The following is a 13,866-nucleotide window of genomic DNA, read 5'->3' as shown; positions in this document are numbered from 1 at the left end:
ATTCCCTCAGCATCACTTCTGAATTGTCCTTTCAGTGCTCAGCTTAAAATCTACTTTGTACAAAAAACCATTTTTAATTTGATAGAAGGAGGTGAAGTCAGATACCTATATTCATCTACCAGTGTGGACACATCTACCGTGAGTATACAATCACCAAATTTGTATGTTTGCGTTGGAATCTCAGTTCTGTCATTTAGTAAGCCTTTGAGACCTTGAAGAAAATGAGGATAAAACCTACCTTGTAGGGTGGTGTGGATTAAGTCAGATAGCATATATGAAAATGCCGCATATGGCATTGAGTAGGCGCTCAATAAAAGGCAGATGTTTTGTCAAGCTTGACAATACTTTCTGAATTATTTAGTCTGCATCATAAGTTTCTTGAAAGTAAAAGCATTCTTTGCTGTGCTCTGTACTCCCACCCTAACTAATACATCCTCAGGAGCCATTGGGGAAGGATGTTCAGGAAGCTGGCAGGTCAAGGATAAAGCTGAAAAAGATTTATACAACAAATATGTAGATGAGAAGAGATCATTCTGGGGAGATGAAAAAAAAAGGAGCTCGATTCAGAGGTGGTGGCAAAGGTCTTTCTTTACATTTCCTCTTTCCATTCATTTAAAATTTTATCTTGCCAAAAAGAAGGGACAGAAGGTCTCATCTTGCTGAGTGGAGCTGCAGGACCGTGTGCCAATACACCTGGTGTTGACTCATGCCAGCTGGGAGAGGAGCTTGGCTTCTCCGTCTCTCACTACTGTGGTTTCCTGGGCTGGGCAGCTGGGTGCCTAATAATGATAAAAACCACAATAATACTTCATAATTATGTACTGCCCTTTGCCAGAACTTGGGTTTAATTACAACGACTATGACGGAACTGGCAACATCTCGCTCCCTGTTGGGGTGCAATACCCAAGGGCCTAGAAATACAAAGTGAAGTGGCAACTGCAACCTTCTCCTGCAGGGCCTCTCCTGGCAAGCCACCCAGAATGCTCTGGGTTAGAAGATCAGCATCAGAAACAAACAGTACTTTTAAATTGCCCACATGCATTGGCACTGTCAAGTAAAGTAGTGTTTATGAAGCAACTACTGCCACACGTGGGGCATGGAATCCCAGGCCTGGAAGGGACCAACACAGGTGATCTCCTTCATTCTTACACTGTTCCCTGCCATGAGACTTCACTGCCACTATGCTCTAATAGATGAGTTCACTCACTTTCCATTTGGATTTAGGCTGGAGAAGATTTTGTGGCAGCCTGATTTAGGTGTCAGGGGATTCATCAATTCATTTAACACTCATTTTGTGAGCACCTATTCTGAGCCAAGGCGCTGTGTACAAAGATGTATAAGGTATAATCCCTGCCTTCAAAGTAGCTTATCTTCTAGTTGGGGGGTTTGTATTTAGGTAGCTGTAATAAAATGATAGAGGGAAGTCCTGTTGGATAAAGGTAATGATATTCAGACTTCAAGTCAGGGCCAGCCCGGTGGCTCAGCGGTTAAGTTCACAAGTTCCACTTCTCAGTGGCCTGGGGTTTGCTGGTTTGCATCCCCGGTGTGGACATGGCACCGCTTGGCAAAAGCCATGCTGTGGGAGGCATCCCACGTACAAAGTAGAGGAAGATGGGCATGGATGTTAGCTCAGGGCCAGTCTTCCTCAGCAAAAAAAGGAGGATTGGCAGTAGTTAGCTCAGGGCTAATCTTCCTCCAAAAAAAAGAAAATGAGAAAAAAAAGGCTCCAAGTCAAAGGATCAGGGCCATCTTTTCTAAGAAGAAAGGACGGGAAGGTCTGCGTGTGTTAAGGGATGGGGGGGAGGGGGGAGGGGAGCTGGGGAACTGAGGTGCAGAGCCAGGCAACTTTGGGAGGTTCTTGTAGGTTTTTCTGTTTTTGTTTTTTGGTCTTCATACACTTATCACCCCCTGAATAATCTTATTTGTTACTTTACTCATATACTCTTGTCTCACCCCGTCCAGAAACCTCATCAATTTTGTTCAATGCTATATCCTGAGATCTCAAACAATGCCTGGCACATAATAAAGTGCTTAGTAAATATTGGCCTAACGAATAAATGGTCCAGGTGAGGCAGTGGCTGTAGAAATGGAGAGGAAAGGGCATTTAGTAATTATAATCAACACAACAAAGTTAGAAGGGGTAGGGAGGTGTTACAGCATTGAGGGAGTAGCACCAAGAATTACTCCCAGATTCCAGTTTTGGCTAAGTGAATGGATGGTGATGTTACCAACGAAGATAAGAAACAGAGGAGAAGGAGGAGGTTTTGTGGACTTCTGAGGGTATCTGAGTTCGGATTTGGATGTGTCACGATGAGGTTCTAGTGGAGATGTCCAAAAGCACTTACACAGGCAGATAGGGACCTCATTAAAGGTACACTCAGCCATCAAAGTGGTTAGATCATCAAGCGTGCAGTAGAATGACCACGTACGTACTGAGGATCAGATCCTGGGACTCAAAGAGCCAAGAGAGAACAGATTTAGAAAGCTTAACTGAAGAGAAAGACGATCTGAGGGTTTATGGTCTCAGAGAAACGGGGGTGAGGGGTGCGTTGGGGAGGAGAAAAAGCTTCAAGGATAAGTCTATAGAATCTACTTGCAACAGAGATAAAATATGATAAGAACTAAAAAGTGACCCTTGAACTCAGTCTCACGAACGTTACTGGTAACCTTAAGAGGAGCACTTTAGGTGGACTAGTGGGCAGTGTAACTTAGCCTGCAGTACTTGAAGCATGAATTGAAACAAGGATGAGAGCTAGACAGGGTCTCATAGGCAAGTTTTTCACGTTTGGAGGCGTTGGAACACGATCACGGGTATGTCCAGCACAGAAGTGGCCGGTAATTTTCTGAATGACGACAAGGTTTCCAAAAGGCCAGATGGAAAGAGTCCTGGCAGCGTCACAATGCCTCAACTATGCTTCCACCCTTTCAGCCATTTCTAGGGCGGGGGCCCTTCCATATAAAGCGCAGGCTAAAAGTGGGAGCCGAACACCCCTCCATCCGATCTGGTGAGTCTCGTGACAGCTGAGAGTGGGGACGGGCGTACTTGAATTAAACGAAGTGTCCACTTGCCCGTGGATCTTGGAATTTAGTAACGGGGAGGCTCCACGCTGGAGGGAGCTAGGGAGACTCATTCACATTTTCCGACCCGGCACTCATGCCCTCCATTCATCATTTTTCCTTTTCCCTAACACAGTTGAAACCAGGGACAAAGCTTTCTTCCTTCTCCCACCTCAGGTTGACCTCCCGCCCCCAAGCCCACCGATGGCCCTTCTCCGGCCACGTGACCGTTCGCAGCCCCCGTGACTCGCCGCCGCCGACCCCTCCCCTCGGGCCGCAGCCCGATTTGCCCCGCCCCTCAAGCCCACGTGACCGGCTCTCTCCCACCTGACTGGCTCCTCCCTTTCCCCCGGGCCGGACCGGGCCGCCGTCGCAGCTGCCCGATTCCAAAATGGCAGCCGCGCACAGCGCGCACCCGAGCGGCCGGACCTCCCTGACTCCTGGGCCGCCCCCCTCTCGCTCCCTGCCTCCCTCCTTCGGCCTTCACCTACATGCCTCCGGATTGGCCGCTAGGAATCCCGCCCCTCCAGAGCCCCGCCTGCTATTGGTCACGGTAAGCGCCCTTCAGAGAGGCGTGCCCCCGCCGCCCCCCGCCCCGGGAGGTATTTTCCATTCCGGTGGGGGTTGGGGGGAGGGGGGAGGGGAAAAGGGTGAAGAGGGGGAGGCGGCCGGGGAAGGGGGTGGGGGCCTGGCGGGGGCATCCGGCGGCGCTGGGGTCCCCGGGCTCCGTCCGGAGGAAGCGAGAGTGCGCTCGCTCGGGCAGTCGGAGGGGACAGGACGGGACGGCGGATTCGCCCTCTCGGTGACTGCGCCGTCCGGGCCGGTCCTGCCTGGCCGCAGGTGCCCCTGGATGAGGCCGCCCCGCGCGCCCCGACCGGTGAGTGTCCCCGCGGCCGGCCCGGCCCGCTCCCCGGCCCCCGCGCTGCCGGTGGCGGCCGCCTCTCCGGCCCTCGGTGCCCTCGCCCAGCGCAGTCCGCCTCCGGCCGGCGCCTCCACACCCCGGGCGGAGGCAGCGCCGGCCCTCTGGCCGGGAAGAGGGCGGCGGGCGGGGGACGGCGAGCCCGGCCGCGAGCCCCGTGCAGACGGCGCTGCGCGTAGTGGGAACTTGCGCTTAGTAGGCTCTCGGTGCATTTCTGTGCAGTTGTTTTTCTGGTGGGGGAACGGGGGGCATTTAAAGGAAAGGGGGTCGCCCCGGGCTAGTATGAGTGCGTTCGTGATGGGGGTCGTGGTGAGTCGGGGGGGAGGCTACTGGAGACTGTGGGGTTGTTGCGCGCGCTGCAGGAAAGGAGGCACCGACCGAGTCACTCGGGGCTCTGAGACTCCAATCTGGGGGTCCTCAAGGTCGACGAGAAGAGGTCCACTGGGAGATGAGAGAGGGAACTGGGGAGCTTGGATGGAAGAAGTGATTGGAGCACCTCTGGGGTTTAACCCGAGCTGGAAAGGGATGCGGAGGCGGGCGCTGGAAGACTCCTGTGCAACGGCTTGGGGTCCTAAGATTCTTCGGTGTTGGGCTTTGGGCATTCAAGTAGCTGAAGCGAAGTGACTTTCCGGAGACGGAGTAGCATTTAAAGAAGGATGCTAAGAAACAGTTTAAGTACACATCTTGGCTTGGTTCTGAACTTTGAAAGGCTGGGGGATTGGAGTCACGAGGTAATTTTTGACATTTTCTTTTGGCATTCCAACCAAAAGGTGGCTCGCTGCTGGACCTTGTGAATTCTCCTTTATTTTAAAATGTATATATGTGTTTGGTATTTTACCAGTTATTAGTTTTGCTGGAAATTCTCATAAGTGCACCTTGAAATTCTTGGGGCAGCCTTCCCATCTGCTGAAGAGCCTTTCTTCAGGTCTCTCCAGCTATAGCGGTGGCTTACTTCCCAATTTAACGTTTAGACTGGGCTATACCATTATAGTTTACCACTCACTTTTATCCTACAAGATTAATAAGTAATTCCCATGCTTGCTTTCCCTAGGTTTTAATTGTTTCTTTACAAGGTCACTGCAAAATTTAACAACAAATTCTGTAGAAGTTTTAAGATAATTTTGAAGTATTGAACCGGGAAGATGTTGCTAAGCTAGCAGCTGTAGAAAGCAGTACTAAAATCAGGTTGTTTTGGGAACAGTTGGGAATCTTAATGTCAGATGCTTAGTTTAATTTTAATAATCTTGTATTTGCATAACACTCTTGAGAATGGGTTAGGAACACTGAAAATGCATATCAGGGTTAGGCAGTGGCAGTCCACAGAACCACCTCTTGGTAGCCAGTGGAGGTTCTTCATGTCACTGAGAAGAGGAAGCTAAGAATTGCACAGCTAGATCTTGAATCTTTAATATTTTCTTAATCATATATATATTATCTTACTAATTCCTCACAATTTACAAAATGAAAGCTCTTTTTTTAGGGGGTACTGAAACATATTGAAGAAAATTTTGTACATCATATCCTGCCCTTTAATATAATTCATCAGTCAGAGAAAACATTTCTGCAAAAAGGTGTTAAAATTTTTGGTTGGCGCCTTCTTAGTTCCTGAATAACTAATGAATAATTACATTTTTTTCCTCCCTATTGTCCTTGAATTTTACTATTCGTCCTTAGGGAGAGTATACTTGGCACACAAAACAGTAGCCTAAAATATTGAAACCTAACACATTTTAACATTATAATAGCTTCTACATTATTCACCTTGAGACTCATCTATGGCAAACCATTGGTGGGGAAGGCTTTCTCCTATTCCTTTTGTTTAGAATGGGCTGTTTTCTCCTTTTGTAGATCCAAACAAAAATAGTACTTAATGTATGCAAAGTGATGGTAATAATTAAACAGAACAAGAATAGGAAGCATGGAAAAAAGATGTATGTGTATGAGTCACATTTCTTTTAGAATTGGAAGAGTCGACCATGGAGATGATTATCTTGCACATCAGGAAACCGAGGCCCAGAGTAGTGGAAGGGACTCAATTGCTAGGATTCGTGAGCAGATCTCTGCACTCTAGTCCAGGATTTTTCTACTTTATCACGTGCACGTTGTTTATTTCTAAAGCACTCTAGTGCCAAGTATAAATGGTTTTTGGATTATTTGTGATGCTGTTCCCTTCTAAGGATGGAGAAGTTTGGGTTGACTACTTTTATGTGTGAAATGATGTAAAACTGGATGAGCTTTTATCGAAAGTTTAAAACAATATGCTGCATTGTTAGTGGAAGTGCTGCTGTTTGCCTCTCAGTGGAAAGAGGCAAACTCATCTAGATTAAAATATTAGATGAACTTCTTAGAGTGGGCTAGTGTTCTATAATTTTATGCTAAAACTTAGTTGCTTAAAAGATTTTCAGAAATCAAAAGGCTCGTATATTTTCAAAATCGATTATGTGAAAATTATTCTTTTCGTTAAGTGTAGGGTTTTTATGTTAAAATGCATTTTCATATCTTTAAAAAGAGAAGTAGAATTACATGATGATTATGAAAGCATAACTTCTATGATAGTTGTAATACAGAAAGATTGGATTTGGATCTCAGCCGCATAATAACATAATGATCTTTAGCAGGTGATTTTACCATTGTGTACCGAGGTTTCCTCATCTGTAAAGTGAGGGTAATAAAAGTACCTACCTCCTAGGGTAATCATGAGGGTTAAAAGTGCTTCCCTAGCGCATACTAAGGGTGCAACAGATATTAGACATTATTCTTCCTGGTTCATTACATATATACAGGCAGTTGTATGCCCATTTGTTTTCTTGCTATTAACAAAGGCACTTTGAGGCTACAAAAAATTCCTGGATAAATACATGATCAAATAATAAGCTGCCTTAAGAGACATTTAGTGCAAATGATGCCCTTTTTTTCCCCCTCCTTCCTCTGCTCACCTTGGACCTTTAATTAGGTGTCCATATCAAGTTAGAGTGAATGTGTCCATTTTTCTGACTCTCAGAAACAATAAGGGTCATTGAGAGACCCTTGTTGCTGTCTCATTATTTTGGAACCAAAATGTTAGTTATTGATTTGTAGGTGTGCTATTGAAAATACAATGAGTACTAGAGACCTACTGGGTGAGCTTAGATGAGGAAACCAGGAATTTATAAGGTCTGTTATGAATTGCAACCCTTTCCTTCCAGTGGAACCATGGGAAAATTATTGAACCTTGAATATTTTGATGACTTCATTCATTAAACTGTTAGGTTTTAGTGATAAAATTTGTGGAACTCCAATTTTGTAACATTTTGTTCTTTTTAATTTATTGTAACTCGGATCTAATTAGTGTCATGAACATGTGGTTTAGCAAATGTTTTTTATGGTGACAGTGGTGGATTTCTTCTCCTGGATATTCTTTGGTTCTGCCTTATCAGATTCTTCTATTGCTGTTAGAGCAACTCTTCCGTTTATAGTCCTCGTAACTTTCATTCTCATGCATATTTGTGGTCTTTCCTACTATAACATCTTTACCTCCTGTAACAACATGTAATTTCTTACCATCTGTCACACATGAGCTTACTTTTTTAATGCCTCTTTTAAAACTTTAATTTCAATTATTTTTTAAATGTATATCACATGATATTTTTTAATTGTCCTTATTTTATAGTTCCATTGAATTGAGTCCATTTTACAGATTAGAGATTAAAATCAGAAGCAAGTTATAGCTCAAAGAAATCTTTATTATGCCAGTAATAGATTCTTGCTATTTTGTTTTAGATCTCAGGCAGGCATCCTGTTGGTACTTCAGCTGTTAGATGCAGGGTCATTCATTTAGTCTGAAGCAGTGCTACCAGGGCTAAGAGAGTTACGTGGAGCCATCAAGTTTCCAGGGTCGTATTTTTCTTTCAGTGATAAAGAATTTTAATGTTTGAGAATGACCAACTCCTGAGCTTCTTTTCATTAACTACTATAATAAAGATTATGAAATTATTACAGTTTATTAGACATTTTTGCACTCATGACATGCTTTTAGGAATTTTGTAGAACTTAGACATGTAGATCTTTTCTTTAGATCTATTACATAATCTAATTATGTGAATAAAATATTTAGTTAAGTATGATTTCAAGAGACATTAGAAATACCATGTTATAATGAAACATAACCAACCATTGCTCAATTTTTCATTAAGTTGGAGTTTTCTTTATCTATTTAAAAATAATTATGGCATTATCAGTTGCCTCTTATTCATATTTAAAACTCATGGATACATGGACTGAGTAGATACAGACCATGCAAACTACTGTAGATGTTAGAGAATGAAAGAGGGAAAATATGAATCATTTGCTTTGTCCAACTTAATATTGGGTTAGCCCACTACCCTACTTTTAAGGAGGGAAAAGGTCTTTTGAATCTGGTTAGAACAGAAATCTTGAAGGGTAATTGGCTAGACTGTTGATTCATGTTAATGTTGAATAAATTTACATCTGAGTAGTTTGAGAATTGGTTGCCTGCCTCTATTCTCCATGTGGGCGAAAAATTCTAAGGAACGACTTGAGAGAGACCATAATGATGCTATTGCCAAATACAGTATAGTGAGAATATATTTCCACAGGTTCTCTAATAGTCTGTAAGCATTTTAGTTATATGCTATTTAACGCCAAAATTAAATTTACATTTATTTTGATGAGATTTCATACAGTAATCCTTCACTAAAGCAAATAAGAGGAAGCAATGATGAAGATAATCTTGAAAAAATTATTTTTGAAATGGGCTTATCTGCTCTGGGGTTGTCTTCAAATTATGACTTACTTATTTTATTTAAAGACTACTGTAACAGGAATAATATCCAGTCTTTCTATTCTGAGCAAAATTCTTCAGTTAGAGGTGGTAATCAGGTATTGATATGCTGTATTTCAAGCAGTTGGAAAGGATAGAAGCTTATTTAAATAATATATACACTTAAAATGGATCATGAAAGATAGAATCTTGTAATGGAAATGATTTGAGAGCTGAACTTCAAGCCTGCATATATGATGGGTAGTCGGAGGAAGGAGAATTAAGATAATAATTGGAGGTTGGATAGAGAAAAATGTTGAGAAACCAGAATTTTGCAGGAGTTTAGCCCTAGTGTAGATCCTGGGTTCTAAGATTAACACGTCTTTGTATCAGGAATATGCTGAAGTATGTTCTAAAGCTAAAGGATAAGCTTGCTAAACATTAAATATAATGTTTTAGGAGAAGTCCAAGTGCCTTTTTAAGGGTTAAAAGATGCATATAGCCAAAGGGAAGCTGATTTATCTAATTGTTTATTTAGTCTTTGACTTTGGTTATTAACGTGAGACAACAGTCCAACCTCATTACCCTCGGTGATCAGTGCTGGGACCAATTGTATTTAACATTTTTATAAATGATTTAAAAGACAGACCGGCAGTGAAAGTTGCCAGATTTGCAGCTGACTCTGTGTGCTGTTCCAGGTAGTTAAAAGCCAAGCCAACAAGAAGAAGCTACAGGAACATCCTTTGATGAGTTTTCGTGTGGCAGAGAACAAGATAATGCATTTAGGAGGAGATATTCCAAATTATATTTATAGGACCTGAGTTGTGACCCAGGAAGGGGATCCAGAAGTCATGGAGATAACTTCCTTGAAGGCATTTACTGTAGTTGCTGCTGGGCCACAAGTCCAAGAACATGTTGAGTGTTGTCGGGCATGGTTCTGAAAGCAAAAATGATGTTGTAGATAAAAATAATTATAAAAGGGGTTACCATTTTTTGACTGTTATGTTCCAGGCTAGGTGACTTTCAGTCACTCTTTCATTTAATTTTCTTAAGAATTCTGAAAGGTAGGTGACATTATCCAATTTTATCAGAGGAAATTTGACTCAGGGAGGTTGTGACTTTCCCAAATCAGCCAGTATGTGGTGGAGATGGGACTAAGGCCCTGGTCTTTTGATTGTTAATCCTAAATGTTTCGCAGGATATTAGGAGGCATCTTTTAAAACTTGTAATAGGTTAATTTAGGGTTTACAAAATGCTGTTCTACGCCTTTGCTGTGGCAGCTTTGGATGTCATTACCGCAGAGATAGTATCTAGATATTTTGAGAGGATTTAGAGACATTCCTTAAATTCCTGATTTTTAAGGAAAGCTAGGGATGTTTTGGTGTACACTTTTACCTCAAGATGGGTAAATCAGTGCTGGCTGCCCATAAAATGTTTTTCCTGTTGACTTTGTAAAATGCTGGATCATTAATGGGCATTAATAAAGATAACATGAGTTAATAAGGAAAATATTGTTTGGTAGAAAAGACACCAGAATAGGAGGCCAGAGACCTGGATTCTTCTAGTGGTATAAAATAGTGGTGTGGAAACACTAGGATAGCATTGAAACAGGCATGACATCCTTGCTCTGGGAGGAGGGGAAGGCTTGAGCTGTGTCTTAAGAGATGGCAGGTGAATAGGGGTCGTGGAGTTCTAGGCAGAAGGAACAAGCAGTATGTTAGATGAATCTTTGGACTTTTTTGAACTGCAGATTTCCTCAAATTTGAGTAAGTATATGTGAAAGTGTTTTGTAAACTTTTAAGTTCTCTATCAATAAGAGTGATGGAGTAATACCAATGTTCTTGTGAAGGGTGAATGAAGAGGATGCTGTCAAGACTTAGGTAGCAGGAGGGGAGAAGTACAGGAGAAGAAACAGCAGAAGTCGGGAAGGAAGTGTTAAAGATGAAAGAAAGGAAAGGATACATGAGAAAAAGATTGAATTATAGTTCTCTTTGTGCCTGTCAATCAAAAGGAGGTTAATAGGTCTATAACTGAAAACTTTTAACATTATTTTACTGTAAGGAAGAAGCTTAGCAGGTAGATGAAACATTTTATTCACTTTTCCATTTGGTCTACACTGACCATGTTAATAAGGCTATGAAAATAAGCTAATTGAGAGTTGGCTGTATTGTCTGATTGTTTCTTCACTCATTACTTCTGTACAGGTTTAGCTAATGGCTTTAAATAGTATAAGGGTACTCATAAAAATAAAATAAGCTTGACTGAGTTACTGTTTATTCTAGATTATTAAAAATGAAAGGACGTGGTGTGTTTAAGGAGAAGGGTGAAGTTTGGTCTGTCAAAATGAGTGCAAAAGAAAATTAGGAAATCAGATTAGAACAAAGGTAGAATGGGAACAAATTGTGAATAGTCTCGTATGCCAGCCTAGAAGCTTGGGTTTTTATTTTGTTTTCCAGGTGGGGAAGTGACACAGGTAGTTTGGTGTTTTAGAAAACTGATTATAGCAGTAAGAGAATCGTCTGGAGGAGTAGAGGCTGGAGACATTTATTCACCAAGTACTACGTCTGGCAGGGTGAGTGAGGCATTGTCTCTGGCTTCTGGATGTCAAGGATACCATTTAAGGCTCTGCCCTAGTTCAGAAAAGAGATTATGATGATCTGAATTAAGGAATTTGTAGTGGGGATAGAAACAAGAGCACTGATTTCAGAGATGTTTAGGAGTTTAACTCCTCCAGACTTGGTTAGTGTTTAGAGGTGATAAAAGTTGAGGATGAGTCTAAGGTTCCTGACTTGGCAGTAGAATAGTACGTGCAGGTTTGAGAGAGGGGAAATCCTGAGTTTGCTTTCAGATAAGTAGTTAATGTTTAGATAAGTAATAGCATGTTCAAGATATCAGTTGGAAATAATGGGTCTAGCTCAGGAGCATGGTCAGATTTATAGAAATTATTTGGAAGGCAAAAAGTTTATAATTGAAAGTTGTGAAATTAGATGAATAATGCCTGTAATTCCTAAACGATAATGCATGCAGAACAAAGAGTAACTGCCAATACTTGCACTTAGTTCAAGAATGCAGACATTTTTAAATATTTACCTTTGCCTGCCTCCAGTCAAACCCCTACCACCTAGCCTTACAAATACATAGAGATGTTTTCTGCCAGAAAGCCGGAAATATTTTAGTGTCCTTGAAACTGTACTGCATCCTGTCTGGACATCCTACTGGACACGGAATTCATAGACAAATGCACTTCCCTGTTCCTCACCTATACTCTCTTTTTGGAATCCTGTTTGCTTCCTTGGGCTGGTGAGGTAGTCTGAACAGATATTGAAGCCTAAAGGCTTTTTTCACCTTCTTTAAAACCTAGTCCGGAGCAGCTGTAATCAACCATTTCTTTGCTGCTCTTTCTCTCCTATCCCTCCAGCCCTGTAGAGCCTAAGGCTCTGGCAAATAGAATGCACTCCAAGATGGAAAAGTAAAAACAGCAGGAGAAAGAACCTTGAAGAGGACTGTAATCTTTTCAGTTCTCTCCCAAAGGTTCTACTCTCTAAGCCAGAGGATGGAGTTGGTGAGTCATTAAGAAGAGATGTCCAAATTCCATAAAATAAATACATCTATTAGGAGCAAGATCTTCAAGTGCTGAGGGAATTTGGAAGGAATCTGAGGTGGTTTAGCACTTAGTGGAAAAGATGAGTTTTTGGTTCAGTTTTAAAGGAGGTAGAAAGACAAGGCTGTGCAGTGAAAAGTAAGGAGAACGTTGTTAAGAGGTGGGGAAAATGGTACCAAGGATGCAGAACATTAAGGAAGAAAAAGCAAAGGGACTGGTGAACAGGACTGCTTATCTAAAATGCACAGTTTGAGTTGGGATTAATGAGAAACTAGGGTAGTTAGGTGACTGAAGACTAAAATTTGGAATTGGAACTCCTTGAAGCACATAAGTAGAAAATTGAACATGAAGAGAGGAGTATTGTAACCTGATTTAAATAGCAAGTAAGCACTTAGGGAAGATGACAACTATTATATATAGTTTATGATGTATATAGCACTGATTTATTTATATACTACCTAAATCCCTTATATTTTCCCTTTTTGTTTTCTTATTATGTATGTATTTCTGTAACTGTGGTTCCCAAACTTTCCTAGGCATAAAACTTATACAAAGCTCTTGTTTAAAATTAGGTTCATCCATGTTACATGTAACAATAGTTAGTTCCTTTTGGTTGCTGACTAGTATTCCATTGTGTGGATATACTGTAGTTTGTTTATTATCATTGTAGAAAGGATTGTTTCTAGTTTTCAACTATTGTAACTAAAGCTGCATGAACATTCTTGTACAAGACTTTTTGTGATGCATGTACTCTTTACTGGTGGTTGAATGCCTAGAAGTGGAATTGCTGGGTTATAGGATAGGTGTGTATTTAACGTTATGAGAGACTGACAGAACAGTTTCCAAGGTGGATTTACCATTTTACATGCCTAGCAGCAATGTTCCCTCTTTAATGGAAGAGTTTGGGTGCAATTGATATTCTTCCTTAAATGTTTGATAAAATTCACCAGTGAAGCCATCTGGAGTTTTTTTTGTGGAAAGGTTCTTAATTAAGGATTCACTTTTTAAAAGGATATGACTATTCAGACTTCCATTTGTTTTTATGCCTGTTTTAGTAATTTGTGTCTTTCAAGGAATGTGTCCATTTCATCTAACTTGTCAAATTTGTTAGCTTGAAAATTAATTACACATTTTATGAAACAGTATTTCCTTTTAGTGTTGGTAGGATCTGTACTTATGTTCCCTCTCATTCCTGATATCGGATGCATTTTCTCCTTTTCTCCCCTTGATTAGTCTAGCTAGGGGTTATCGATTGTATCAATCCTTTCGAATAATTGACTTTGGTTTTGTTGATTTTCTCTGTGGTTTATCTATTTTCTATTTCATGATTTGAGCTTTTATCTTTCTTTAATTCCTTCCTCCTTACTTCAGGTTTAATTTCCGCTACTTTTTCTAGCTTTTAAGGTGAAAATTCAGGTCATTGATTTTAAAGTTTATTTTTTTAAAAAACTGATCATTTAAAGCTATGAATGTTCATTATCATTCCATTCAAAATATTTTCTAATTTCTTTTGTAACTTTTATTTTACCT

The 13,866-nt window shown here is 41.2% G+C and overlaps 1 protein-coding gene and 1 long non-coding RNA gene across 4 annotated transcripts in view; one reads left to right on the top strand and one right to left on the bottom strand.

The window, feature by feature from the left end:
* Positions 1 to 342: 342 nt before the first annotated feature.
* Positions 343 to 3,511, bottom strand: LOC138917867 (uncharacterized). Its single transcript, XR_011426457.1, has 2 exons — positions 3,385 to 3,511; positions 343 to 779 (listed from the first exon to the last, which is right to left on the bottom strand). It is a non-coding gene; the product is annotated as an uncharacterized lncRNA (long non-coding RNA).
* Positions 2,908 to 13,866, top strand: part of SOCS5 (suppressor of cytokine signaling 5) — a 67,896-nt gene continuing 56,937 nt past the window's right edge. The window contains exons 1-2 of one of the 3 annotated variants that reach the window (XM_005600001.4): positions 2,908 to 3,005; positions 3,235 to 3,610. The gene's annotated coding sequence lies outside the window, so the exon portion shown is untranslated. Of the gene's footprint in view, positions 3,006 to 3,234; positions 3,611 to 3,792; positions 3,935 to 3,959; positions 4,708 to 13,866 lie in introns of those variants that run through there. The other 2 variants (XM_023619137.2, XM_070236387.1) reach the window with 2 other exon arrangements.

Source organism: Equus caballus, chromosome 15 (assembly GCF_041296265.1).
Source record: "Equus caballus isolate H_3958 breed thoroughbred chromosome 15, TB-T2T, whole genome shotgun sequence".
NCBI classification, from domain to species: domain Eukaryota; kingdom Metazoa; phylum Chordata; class Mammalia; order Perissodactyla; family Equidae; genus Equus; species Equus caballus.
The sequence above is the reverse complement of the archived record's forward strand: the minus strand, read 5'-3'. Positions and strand labels throughout refer to the sequence as shown.